The 10,690-nt window shown below is 50.4% G+C and overlaps 1 protein-coding gene across 2 annotated transcripts in view; it reads left to right on the top strand.

Moving 5' to 3' along the window:
• The first annotated feature begins 496 nt into the window (after positions 1–496).
• Positions 497–10,690, top strand: part of Scnn1b (sodium channel epithelial 1 subunit beta) — a 62,565-nt gene continuing 52,371 nt past the window's right edge. The window contains exon 1 of one of the 2 annotated variants that reach the window (XM_087908495.1): positions 497–643. The gene's annotated coding sequence lies outside the window, so the exon portion shown is untranslated. The remainder of the gene's footprint in view (positions 644–10,690) is intronic. The other variant, XM_087908496.1, reaches the window with a different exon arrangement.

Raw genomic sequence — 10,690 nt, 5'->3', positions numbered from 1 at the left:
TGAGTGGGCTCCCTGGGACCAAGCCAGCAGCGATCCAGACCTCTAAAGAGCCCGATCTTATCTACTGCAGAGGTGAAAGTTATATCCCAAGACCAGTCAGGTGCAAGAATGTTCTAGGAAGACCAAGAGCGGGGAGCTTTCCTGAAGCCCCCAATTTGTGCCGGAAAATCTCAGCACCATTAGAATAAGGCTACAGCAAGTGACTTGTCTTGGTGCCTGTGATGCGCTCCAGCAAGGGGAGGAGTAGGGCAGGATGGAGAGTTTGTGTATGTGGATGTGATGGTTACAGAATGGGGACACACGGAGGAAGGAATTTCTGCACCTGGATAGGGTATGGAGTCCCCGCGGTGTGTAGAGAATGGGACGAAGAGGTGAGACGTGGCCTGTGGGGACTACAGAGGATGCGAGCCTGCAGCCCGTGAAGTGGGTCCAGGCGGCTAGGGAGCTTGACGATGCAACTGGCCAGGCTAACTCACCTAGGCAGGTAGGCTCCACCCGCGGGCGCTCCCGGTCGGTCCCCGCCCTCTGCACTCGCTCCCTCCGCCTACAGCGCCCAGGCTCTACAGGTGACCCAGCGCCACAGCCACTCCGACGCCACCACCTTAGCTGCCATCACCGCAGACTCGAGCCCCAGCCTAAACAGGTATGACAGCGACCCTCGCGCGCTCGCACTCGGGCAGTGACCTCAGTCGGGCCACTGACAACTGCCGAGAGTCTTGGCCACCCAGACTCAGTTTCCCGTGGGAGGGCGTTGTGGGTGTCTGGCCGCCACCAAACTCGCCACTGAGGAGAGAGTGGAACTGGACCCGCTGGGGACGCGGGGAGAACAGGGGGAAGATTCGCTCAGCGAATCGGGGAGAGACCCAGAGTGGGTCATACTCGTGTCGCAGCTAGAGGGAAGGGCTGTGGTCAAGTCCTCACGCGGAATGGGCGGGGCGAGCTGTAGTTCAAGAGGTGACAACATCCCAGGTCGCCAAGCAAACCCGCCAGGAGGGCTCTCCTAAAGATGGGGGGCGGGGCGCGCACTCCTGCAAGGATCCCAGAGACAAGGTGCTGCGTGCACATCTGAGTCCAGGCATCTAACTCAAGAGCCTGATTGTGGTCTCCTCTGGCAGGCCAGCCAACTCACAGGCACACCGATGTAAGAGGCAGTACTGGGGAGGAACCAGATCCAGGTCCCAACCTACGCTGTCACCGTTCTGGGATTTTGAGCAAAAGTTACTGTCTAGAGAATGTCACATGGCATAGATGTGCTGAACACAGGACGTGAGGGACAGAGAACAGACCATAGAGAGGGAAACTGAGGCAAAGAGTTTATAAAGGAAGCTGCTGTTTTTCCCACTCATAAGAAATCTCCATCAGCAAGGGTCTTGGAGAACCTCAGTCTGGTGTGATCCCTGGGTGAGAATCTGGAGAATTCCAAGATGAAACATCTTCCAGCAAGCCAGTACAAGGGGTTGCCCTTCTTCCTCTCAAACTTATTCCAAGTCCTGCTCTCCCTGCTCCCTAAAGATAATCACCATCTACAAACGAAGTATTTCTTCTCGACCTTTCTCAACACCTATACTGTAGTCATATATTCAAACCCATAGGAAGTATGTAAAGTAGTAAGGTGGTGGGCAGATATGTAAAGTTAATTGTATAATCAATACACACCATTGGGCAATGGTGACTTACATTCAACATTCTAGAATCCATGTATGTTACTGCGTAGACATGGAGCTAACATAAATTACTATTTGGGGGTCAAGTTCGAATTCTTGTTCTTTGTTCTCAATTTCACAGGGTATAAATTTGGGGGACAAGGTCTCTTTTCTTCTTGCATACACAGAAGCCCTGTGTGCATACATATACAGACAGCCATGTGACTACAAGTACACACTGACATAAGACAGACTCCAAAGCACACAGATGTATGGACAGGCGAGTTCATCTCTAATGCTCGCTATCCATGGTCAAGGACAAATCCATTCCCCTCTGCCTGCAGCTTCCACTGAGCCCAAGGGCCAGCAAGAGACAGTCCTCAAGCTCTGCCTGTCTGTGCCCAGTGGACAGAGATGACACCCCATTGAGGGGCTCTCTACACCGGCCACCACTGTCATTATCACTCTCCAATAGGAGACAGAGCAATTAAGAACTGGGAGCCAGGGACTCAGCAGTTGGCAGTGTTTGCCGCTCTTTCAGAGGAGCCAAGTTTAGTTCCCAGTCCCCATGTTGAGCAGCTCACAACCACCTGGAACTAGCTTCAGGGGATCTGCCACCCTCTTCCTGCCCCTGAGAATACTCACACACAGGGTGCAAACACGGAGAGACACATAAATGTAAGAACCATGGGTTCTAAAGCTGAATGTCCAGTCACCTGGTCATGTGTCCCACACTTTCTGGGTGTAAGATTATGTCCTTCCTCAAAGGTATAATAGGACCATCAAAAGTTTGCTGGAGTTGGCATGGTGCTACATGCCGGTAATCCTAGTGCTTAAGAGGCACGGATGAAGCCGAGCGGTGGTGGCACACGCCTTTAATCCCAACACTCAGGAGGCAGAGGCAGGCGGATCTCTGTGAGTTCGAGGCCAGCCTGGTCTACAAGAGCTAGTTCCAGAACAGACTCCAAAGCTACAGAGAAATCCTGTCTTGAAAAACAAACAAACAAATAAAAAAACAAAAATAGCAAACAAAAAAAGGAGGCACAGATGAACTGCAGGTTTGAGGCCAGCATTGGCTGCATAGCATGCTAATGCTAAGGCAGCCAGAGTTCATAGCAAAATATTATCTCCAAAAGACCTAAATAAATAAACAACAAACAGTTTTGTTGGAATGTTTGATAACCGTCAGGCTATCAAAATGCTAAAAGCAAAGATACTTTAGTTTCAATTACAGCTTTGCTTTTCTCAGGTCAGGCGAATGCACCACTATTTTCACATCTGTCAAATGGGCTTAATGATAATAGTTCCTCCAAACTGTTGAGTGTTCAGTAGGATGATGCAAGTAAAATTCAGAATGTCTTTTTCTGGCCAGGGGAGACCCTAAGATGGCCCTGTGGTATAGGCAATGTCGAGATACCACTTAGGATCTCTTCCACACCTCAAGGGCAACCAGAGGCCTGAGCCCTGGATAGGAGTCACAACCATCTGTAACTCCAGTTCCAGGGGATTCCATGCCCTCTTCTGGTCTCTGTGAACACTAAGCATGCATCTGCTACACACATGCAGGCAGACACACACACACACACACACACACACACACATAAAATTAAAAGAATAAATCTTTTATTTAAAAAAAACTTTTAAAAAGAAAGCCTTTGGACAGCCTTTATGAGGCTGTGTGTGTGTGTGTGTGTGTGTGTGTGTGTGTGTGTGTGTGCGTACGTGCACCTGTTCACATGCTCCTGTGAGATAATGCATGCCTACATGTTTGTACATAGAGCCAGAGAGAGGCATACACACATAATTTAAAAAAGCAAATCTTCAAAGGTGTAGGTTAGCCCTGAGATTTTAAGCAGTAAGAGTTAGTCGGTTCCCCTTTAGTCTGGGTGGGAACCTCCAGGATCCCACAGTTCCCTGGAGGCCACCCCTTAGCTCTAAGAATAGCACACTGCAAAGCGAGAACAGGACTCCAAAGCCACTTCTGTCTCCCAGGTGATTTAGATAAACTGTGTCATTTCAGCTCTTTAATTTGGCTCTTCTGTGGCTGTTTCCTTATGGGGAAAACAGAGCTGATGCACAGTGGCTGCCTAGAAGGGTTGTTTCGGGTATTAAGTAAGTCAATACGCTTAAACCACTCCGTTACTGCCTGGATTACAGTAAATACGGCCTCAGCATTCTGATAACGGCAGTGTTAACTGGCCAGGCCCGGTGACAGCATTTCAAGGAAGGGCACAAAGAAGGAAATCTCTGGGGTAGATTTTGAAGGAAGTTCTTCTGAGGAAAGAGAGAGAGAGAGGAAATACTCACAGAGGAAGCAGCCTTAGGCAGCAGGGCTGCGGTGGCGCGCACCTAAAATCCCAGAGCTCAGGAAGCAGAGGCAGGAGGATCTCTGTGAGTCTGAGGCCAGCCTGGTATAGTAAGCCAACTCCAGGCCAGATTTTCTTCATGGATGCTGGGGATGTGAACTCGGATCCCCATGCTTGTGCAGGAAGCATTTAGTCTGCTGAGCTGCCTCTCCAGGCCCATGTATTGGTTTTGAAATGAGAATTTGATTCTTTAAAGCAGAGGCTGTGATGGCAAAAGAGCAGACACTGTGCGAGCCCACATATAGGAGGAGGCCCTCAAGGAGAGGGCTGGGAGGGATGGGGCTGTGCTTCATGGTGCAGACTCCCTCGTGTTCATGGGGGTGAAAGACTCTGGAAATGGACAGCAGTATAAGTGGCACAATGACAGAAGTGTGCTTGGGCACACTCAACTGTGCCCTTGAAAACGGTTTGTGGTTTACAATTTGAAAAAAAAAAAATAAGAGAGAAAGAGAGCTAGAAATTCACTTAGGGAACTGGGTATATGTAGCTCCATGGTAAAACACTTGCCTAGCATGTGCAAGACCCTAGGTTTGATCCTCAGCACTCACACACACACACACTCACAAGGCAAAATAGGAGCTTCAGCTTCAGCTGTCCTGGGTTCCGGCCTTGCTTGGTCCTGACGCTTCTCAACGCTGTGGACCCAGCTGAGTGACTCTTTCTCCATGCTTCATTTTCCCACCTGCAAAATGGGGCGGGCAAAGGGCTGGCTGCATAGGCCCTGTACAAACATTAAGTCATTTTGTGCATACACATGGTTCTGCTGCCTGAAGCCATCACAGGTCAGGCTCAGGGGAGCGGAGTGACTGAAAGCCGCAACTGGAATCAGATCCTAAGACCTCAGGTTTAAGTTCTGCACAGGGATGAGAACCCATGTGATCCCTGGAGCCCGTGTGAAAAAGATGAGCATGGTGGCACACACTTGGAATCCAGTCCTGGGGAGGTGGAGACAGACAATCCCTGAAGCTCGCTGGCCAGTTTGTCAGCCTGATTAACAAGCCCCAGTCCCAGCTAGAAACCCCATCTCAAAACAACAAAGTGGTCCACTCCTAAGGAATGCCACCCGAAGTTGACTCTGGCATAGACACACACACGAGTGTGCACACAAACACACACACACACACACACTTGGAGGGGTCAAGTCTGTATTTTCTATTATCATTGACTTTGAACAAATTAGAAATTATGATTTTCTAATGTAAAGTACAAAGTGTCGAACCAGATAAACTCTTGTCAGCTGGGAAGAAACACCAGATGCTGGGATCCTTGGCCTTGGCTTGTTATCCGACAGACCACAGAGATTCAGATCCGGTCCTGCCAATTTCGGGACGGTGAGGCCCAGGCAAGTCCCATAATTTGTATGTGCCTCGGGTTTCTCATCATAAACTGGAAATAAAGATTCTGCCCTCAAGATGGACACTTTGAGGGTTAAAGGGCAAAACACTTACCACAGTGCTTGGCACCCAGTAAAGTCCTGAGTACATGGGTGTTAGGTAACTCGTTTTGAAATGACCTAAAAGCCTTAGAAGTTGTGTTTTGAGAGATGTTATTGTTTATTTTCATCCGTTGCAGTTATATATTTATTTTGTCAGTGTGTGGGGGTGTGAACATGCCACCGTAAGCATTTGGAGGTCAGAGGATAACTTGTGAATCCCTGTGTGAATCCTAGGGATAGAACTCAGGGCTTGGCAGCAAGCCTCTTTCCCACTGAGCCATCTTGCAGGCCCCTATTTGTTTTAGTTGTGAAGTAGGCTCTATGTTATTCAGGTTAGCCTGATCACTGGGTTTGGTGGTGAAAGCTACCTCTGAGAGGTTATTTATTTATTTTGACACTAAGCATTCTTATCCTAGCCATGACGCTAAGTTTTCTAGAAGGTCATTTATGACCAGACAGTGTGACGAACCCTGAAGGCTCTGAAAGGTTCCTAACTGCCCAAGGTCACACAGTAAAAACAACCCGGGCTCAACTTTCTTCCTCCCTTACCCAGCACTCCATGACGGGGCAAGTCTTAGGAGTGTGGCAATGGATTTGGAAACACCTGGGAAAGCCTGGCTCTTCCCTTCCCTGCTGTCCTTGGGGTGCAGACCTCAGGGACAAAGTCAAGAAAGTGTGCTGGTTTCTCTCTGTGTGTGGGGAGAGAGCTCATTCACAGGTGAAGGCGGTGGTCTCTCTGGAACTGCTGATCTGGTTCCTCTTAGCACTTCCGGCAGAGATGGATGCTCTGCCAACAAGATCTCATTGCTTGGAATTGCTGGCATTGCTAGACTAGTGAATATGTTTACACATATTTGTGTGTGTGTGTGTGTGTGTGTGTGTGTGTGTGTGTGTGTGTGTGTAGGTTGTTTCTTCCCCCCTTTGAAGCTTGGTGACAACACACAGGGCGGATCACCTCTGCCCTCTGTTCATTCCACAGTGGGAAGAGGTTGGTCTTGGCCTTGGTGGACTGTGTTAGAGAAAGAAACTGGGGTCTGAGACTGTGAATTTAAGGGCAGCCTTTGAAGGACTGCTTACAGATTAGGGGGTGGCAAGTGTCTGATATTAAGAACAAGCCTGGCACCTGATAAGTAGTAAACGCTCATTAAAGGGAGGCCAGAGAGGAAAGGACAGAGAAGGCAAAACAATGAAGAGGAGGGGGAGGAGGCAGAGAGGAGGCCAGAAGTGCTAGACACAGTCATCGGCCCGGCCCGCTGGAACAGAGAGCCCTGACTGCAGCACCCATCCCTCTGCATTGGAGGGAGAAGAGCAGGGGTTGGCACTGAGGGCTGCTGACTCTAGGGAGAGCTTCAGTAAGGAGTTCACTCTCTTGGAGGAGCGCCTCACCTGCTAGGGAGGAAGGTTTGGGGGGCATCTCTGAACCTGTTCCTACCTCCCCGCCACCCCCCGACCTCCCCACCCCGGCCCAGGCATCAGGGCTTGCCCACTCCTTACTTCTGCCTCTTCCAGACAATTTGTGTAACTTGCCGTTCCAAAGGTACCGCTAGGGTTTCCCACCCTGGCAACCAGAGTGCCTGTGTGAGCAGGCTTGTGCAGAGTGTGCTCCATGGGCTGCCCCAGGGCTGACATTTGGCTCCTCAGGGATAGCATGAGGGCGGGGCAAAGTCAGAAACACTGTCACTTATGTCTGGCACGCTAAAAGATCACTTTAGGGCTAGGTATGCCAGGGATGGTGCCAATCCCCCACCCCACCCTACCTTGGCTCTGGTCCACTGGCTGGCTAGGGGTTACTGGGCTGTTTCGCAGGTGGCAGAACCCGGGACTCCACGGGAAGAGGCACTCAGAAGTTGGAGGCATCCCAGGCAGGAATCGGGGGTGCCGCATATGCTGGCTACTATAACCTGCTTTGTAGGGATTTAAACAAGGGGCAAAGTGAGGGTGTTTGGTTGCCATGGGAGTTGAGGCTCCAATCTGATGTCTGTCGAACATCTGCAAAGTAAGAGTGATGGGAGGCTGGGAAGAGAGCATGGCAGAAGATGGCACATGCCAGCATTAAAACAGACACTGAAAACATCCTGGAATGCCAAGCCATGGCTCAGTGTCCCAGAGCCTCCTCGGCCCCTCACCTGGAGAGCCCCTTCCCACTCTCATCTCTATCCTGCAACTCCCAAGAGGACCTTCCCAGTAGGGCTGGCCTTAGGTGGGCAGGGTTGCTCCTGGTGGAGCTGACAGTATAATAGGCCAAAGCTCTTTCCTGGAGACCCTCCGAAAGGTATCTCAGCTCCTCCCCCAGAGATTCCCACACTGCCCTGGAAACAGCTTTTCTGCCTGCTTTCTCTTTCTAGAATGGTATGAATGCAGATGAGGCCACAGGGCTTTCTCCCCATCAATATAGTAGCAAGGGGATCAGATCCCGGATTTTGGACCAAAACTGTGGTGTTTGTTGTTGTTGTTGTTGATGTTGTTGTTGTTGTTGTTGCTGCTGCTGCTGCTGCTGTTGTTGTTGTTGATTTGAGACCGGGTTTCTCTGTAGCCTTTGAGCCTGTCCTGGAACTCACTCTGTAGACCATGCTGGCTTCGAACTCACAGAGATCCACCTGCCTCTGCCTCCCAAGTGCTGGGATTAAAGACGTGTGCCACCACTGCCCAGCCCCAAAACTGTGTTTTGCTAAGCATGTACCATACCCCCAGCCCAGGGCAGTGCTGTATACTACATGCAAGCACTTGCATTATGTCATTGAATTCTTTCAGCAGCCACAAAAGTGGGCAGTGTAACTATCTCCACTTTACACATGGGGAAACTGAGTTTTCTGTCTGCGCGAATGCGTTACCGCCTCACGGCAGTCCTGTGAAACAGGTGACAGTGTTGAATGGAATCCGAGAGGCTAAGTCACTTGCTTTAGGTCACTAAGAGCTAGTGAATGATGAAGCTGGACTTGTAACCTGGGCACGTTGACTGTAGAGTGCACTATTTGCCTGGCCGTGTCCTCTCAGATGCTGGGTGTCACCTGAGCAACCCGGGGTAGAAGAGAAGTGGAATTTTTCCCTCTGAGACATGGCTCTTAATATCTTTGGGCCACCTGCAGTCAAATATAAGGTTTCAGCTTTTGGACCAACTGGGACTCACTCTGTGTCGTTGTATGGGTTGAGCTCTTGGTCTCCCCTAACCAAGAGGCTGGCAAGTGTTAGCATGTGACTGCCACTCTAGGGCCCCTCTAATCCGGGGCCCCAGCTCAACCTCCAAACTGCTCAATAATCACAGCTTTCTCTGACCCGAATGATGGTTCCAAAGGAGAGGCAGGCAAAAAGACAAGCAACTGACTTCAGTCCCTGGGCCAGCCTACCCCTGGAACAAGGTGGAGAATGTATGACCTGGACTCCACGCAGGGAAAAGAGAAGCTAGCCTTCAGTAGGAAGCTCCGAAGGCCCCTGAGGGGGACAACGGTACTGTCCTTTCTGCTTTTTCTGCAATGCTAGGACAGAACCCATGACTGTGTACATGCTGGGCAAGCTCACTGACCCTGAGTCACGCCCTCAGCCCTTCGGTCTTCCTCCTTGTCTCTGATCTCAGGTTGGAGTGGGATGGAATCTAGTGGGATGGTATCTAGTTTAGCCCCTTACAAAGCAATGACTGCAAAGCTGTCGGAGCTGGCAGACAGTATAGGCTATCTGTATTTCCTCCATTAGGCTGCTACCGATAACACTACCAGGGAGATGTGAGCCCCCACCATCAACATCGTTACCCCTTACACCATTCCCACACCCATTATCATCTTTATCTTGTCTGTCATCACCACCATCACCCCCATCCGCAACAGCCGCAGGACCCACATGGCTTTTCAGACCCAAGGTCAAGGCCCAGTCTGAAGACAGACATACTCAGAGAACATGATGCATCTCATTCCCTGGAAAGATAAGGAAGAATCTGGACCTCAACAGTTCAAAAAACACCAATTCAGTTCCTGGTTCTTCCACTTTCTAGCTGCATGGCTTCGGGGAATTGACCCAGTCTCTCTGAACCGAGATCTGATCTATAAAATGGAATGATTGCAATTCCTCCCTCTTGGGCTCATGGGAAGGGACACATAAGCTCATTCAGGTACAGCCCTGGCACAGGGCCTGGCTTGGATTGTAAAAGCAAAACAAATACAGGAAAACACACAGGCCAGGGGAACAGTAGTTAAGGGCATAGCTCGAGGCTCTGGCTCTGAGTCAGTTCCCATCAGCTCTGGATTTCAGAGGCAGGTGGAGCCCAATGTGAGAACCGGCCTGGAATAACGTGGCTTGCAGGCTGCCCAGTAGAGACCACCTAAGCACTGAATGTGGAGGGAAGTGAGAGTTCTCGCCCAGACTGAGACTGAGATGCCCACTGAAGTTGTAATCTGAATAGTTTTGAGACAAGTCAGGAAGGACACCTGTCCAGCTGAAGGCAGAAGTCCAGGAAGAACCAACTACTTCCTCTCTCATTCCGAGCCGTTTCCCCAGCACCAGCCTCCAGGGCTGCTGTGCACAGCTATGGAGTGTGCGCTACACGACCCCAGGATGTCACCCAACCAACTATGTTATAAATGGTGGCCCCTGGAGTTGTGAGGTACACAACTGCACAAACAAACAGGGCAGGTCTGCCGGCCTCCTTCTCCTGAGCAGGATAGAATGATTTTATCAGTTCCCAATGCCGGCTCAAAGTAGAGAGTAGTTGGATGGCGTCTAGATGTCAATCAAGATCCAAAGAGCCCAGGCTTGCTGCCTAAGCAGACCAGGCAGGTTTGTAGCTGACCTTGAGAAGCTTGTGCGTGGGCCGCGTGGGCCCCGTGGGCCCCACGGTGACTGGGGATGATGGCGGGTTATAGATGGTCCTTAGGAGAGATGACGAGGAAGAAGGGAGGCAGAGTGATCCCACAAGCAGGCTCTGCAGTTAGCTGTGAGCTCAAGTCCGTGGGTTCAATCCCCAGTCCTGCCTAGCAAAACACAGTTTCTAAGTTCAATTCCAAGCCTCATATACACATATAATAATAATGTAATAACAAAATCTTACTACCTAGACCTTTACCAAAAGTGTACCATCCTTATTTTGGCTTATTTCTCCAAACCCTACTCCAGGGTCTTGCTTTCTGGGAAATTTTGTGAACTCCAGGCTCACGCCCACACCCCAGACCAAGCAAATCAGGCACTCTGAGGGCAGAGTCAGGTGTCCGTGCCGTTTCAGCACCTGTAGGTGACCCTTCCAGGAAGACATATTGAGAGTT

The sequence above is a fragment of the Myodes glareolus genome, chromosome 7 (genome assembly GCF_982192425.1).
Source record: "Myodes glareolus chromosome 7, mMyoGla1.1, whole genome shotgun sequence".
Lineage (NCBI taxonomy): Eukaryota > Metazoa > Chordata > Mammalia > Rodentia > Cricetidae > Myodes > Myodes glareolus.
This window is presented reverse-complemented; position numbering and strand designations above follow the sequence as displayed.